Source organism: Pseudonaja textilis, chromosome 2 (assembly GCF_049901715.1).
Source record: "Pseudonaja textilis isolate UNSWEBS1 chromosome 2, rPseTex1.2, whole genome shotgun sequence".
NCBI lineage: Eukaryota > Metazoa > Chordata > Lepidosauria > Squamata > Elapidae > Pseudonaja > Pseudonaja textilis.
In genome coordinates this window covers 150,976,815-150,980,143 of record NC_141991.1, presented here as the reverse complement: position 1 = coordinate 150,980,143, position 3,329 = coordinate 150,976,815, and positions in this window count along the sequence as shown.

Below are 3,329 nucleotides of genomic sequence, written 5' to 3'. Positions count from 1 at the left end.
AATAATACAGTAAGAAAGAAAGAATATATAAAATAAATAAATAAATATATCTGTGTACCAGTAAGTAGTAATTTGGCTTCTTTGAATTGCAAAATGGCATCCAAATCTATTCTGTTCATAGGTAAGTTTATTTTCTTGCATTCTTTTGGTTTTTCATTACTCATTTGCAAATGAGTTACTTTCTAGTTCATAATGTCAATAAAATTAATTACATTAATATACAGTAATTTACTTTCTTTTCAAAACATTTGAACTATTATCAGTATTTACAGAGGTATACAATCAATAAATACCCTAGCAAGTGTAGTCAGTATGTACCCATGTTTCCTTGAAAATAAGACCCAGTCTTGTTTTTTTAGGCTCTAAAAGGGAGCCAAAAATTATTAGGGCTTATTTTCCAGGAAACATGGTATCAGGGTGATGGAAAGGGACCAGTTTTCACCACCTTGCTCCAGCCTGTATCCACCCCCTGGCACGCACACAAGAGGTAGCGAGCATGCGGGGCCAACGATGGCCGGTAGCAACTTCAGCCCACTGCCCCCTTGCCCAGCACACCCTGGGGCGGCGCAGACTACGCAGTGCAGGTGAGTCCAAGCCTGGCTGGCCCTCCAAGCAGTAACCAAAGACAGAGGCGCAGGGGGAGGCATGCGATCCAGCCCACCGGATGTACTGCATGGCTACCTGTCCTGTCCCAGCTGTAGGCAACCAAAGACATGGTGGGATGGAGTGGACAGGCTACCATGTGACACATCCAGTTGCCCCGGATTGTGTGCCTCCCCCACCTCTGCCTCCACCTGCTGTCCTGGTGGTTGTAGCATTCACACTCACTTGCACGGTGCAGGCTGCGCAGGCCGAATGCGCTGACCAAGGGGCCAGCAGACTGCTGCTGCTGGATACCGTTGGACCCCGCGCACCTGCTACCTCCTGTGCTGGCCACGTCCCCCAAGAGCTGATGAATTTAACTGGGGCTTATTTTGGGGTAGGACTTATATTATGAGCATCTCAAAAAATTATGCATGGATTTTATTTTCAGGGAAATATGATACAAACATGATACTCATTTTTTCTCTCTTTTCCCTTTCTCATTCCATAAAATGGGCATTTTCAGCAAGGCAAATACTTGTTTGGCTGAGTTCTTTTAGTCTGATGACTATAATTAAGCCCAATCAGTGTTGATATTGTGCAATCTTTGAAAGTCATCACATCAAGAACATGAAGTGCTATAAGGACAGTTTAAGTCTGTCATCACTGACTAGATAAACATCTATAGGTATTCAGTTGAAAGTCTCAGATTTATAGTATGAAAGTACAAGAAAAAAAATAGCAATTATCTGTAAAAGTAATTAAGACAAAGATGATATCCAGTGTTCTAAGAAATAAACAAGTTATTTAAAACACGGTAAACATTAAATGTTTACTTTTAAATGTAATACTTCAAACATTAAATGTTCACAAACACACCATAAACTTCAGAAATAAAAATAATTTGTTGGTATTTCTTCTGTTATGATCTGTTGCAGTCAACCAGTTGTTTAGACTAGATTAGGCATTTTTATCCACCTATCAAGTTCTTTCAAGGACCTGATAGACAGATATTGTTTTGGTGATGTTAGAGGTATCATCACCACACCAAAGTAAGACCACACTTAGAGTACTGCATTTAGTTTTGGTCACTACACTATAAAAAAGATGTTGAGGCTCTAGAAAAAGTCCAGAGAAGACCAACGAGGATGATTAGGGGACTGGAGATTAAAACATATTAAGAACAGTTACAGGAACTGGACTTGGCTAGTCTAGTGAAGAGAAGGACCAGGGGAAACATGATAACTGTTCCAATATTTGAGGGGCTGCCACAGAGAGGAGGGGTCAAGCTATTTTCTAAATCTAAAGCACTTGAAGACCACACAAGGAATAATGGATGGAAACTGAGCAAGGAGATACTTAACCTGGAAATAAGGAGTAACTTTCTGACAGTGAGAACAACCAACCAGTGGAACAGCTTGCCTTCGGAAGTTGAGGGAGTGTCATCACTTGAGACTTTCAAGAAGAGATTGGACTGCCATTTGTCAGAAATGGTGTAGGGTCTCCTGCTTAGGCGGGGGTTGGACTAGATGACCTACAAGACCCCTTCCAATTTGATTATCTGTATCACAGGTTGTAAGCTGTTCAAGTAAAGCTGCCTTTTGCAGTTGACTGATGGTGAACTTATTAATACCAATGTTGTTCAAGTGGTGCTCTAGTTGTCTTGGGATTGCACCCAGAGGGCCTATTACTATGGGTACTACCTTTGCTTTCATTTGCCACAGTTTTCTATTTCTATTTGCAGATCTTTGTATTTTGTTACCTTCTCCATGTCCTTCTCTTATATTCTGCTATCTCCAGGTTCTGCCACATCTACTATCCAGACTTCTCTTTGTTATCAACAATTGTTAACTCTGGCACATAATGAGGCAGGTGCCTGTCTGTTTGAATTCTAAAGTCCCAGAACACTTTAGCTTTTTCATTTTCTATTACTTTATCTACTGTATGGTCCCACCGGCTCCTGCTTGTAGGCAAATGGTATATTTTGCAGATCTTCCAATGTACCATTGTTGCAACTTTGTCATATCATTGTTTGTCTGTGACATCTTCTTGTAGCAGCTAACCAGGTTATTTTCTGTGCTGTTATTTTTTAGAATGTATTTTTTTTGCTCATGATTGGCTCATGATTACACAATTTTTCTTGAGATAACAGCTTTACTTCTACTTTGAGTGGTATGATGAGACTTCTACCCCAAAAATCAGGCATAAGGAGGTTGTGGAGTCGTAAAAAAAAATGATTACATTTAAGTTGTCTTTAAATATAATCATTTTTTCCTTTTTATAATGTGCTGGCAATATTTGGTGGTCTCTGGGGGCTACATTCAAGGCTCAGAGATTGGACCTCATGTCTTACAGTCTTAACTGTTTCATAATGTAACTTCTGTTTTAGAAAATATATTAGTTATAGTACATAGGTTAAACAAACAAAAACCTTGACATAACACATAACAGATAATCAGAGTTGGAAGGACTAGGTCATCTAGTCCAACCCTCCACCTAAGCAGGAGACCCTACACCATTTCTGACAAATGGCAGTCCAATCTCTTCTTGAAAGTCTGAAGTGACAATGCTCCACAACTTCCAAGGGCAAGCTGTTCTATTAGTTGATTGTTCTCATTTTTAGAAAGTTTATCCTTACTTCCAGGTTAAATCTCTCCTTGTTCAGTTATAAACATTTAAAAGTGATACTGCATATAAAAAAATATAGTGAATTAAGAATCCAAATATATATTATATTTGAATTTTGA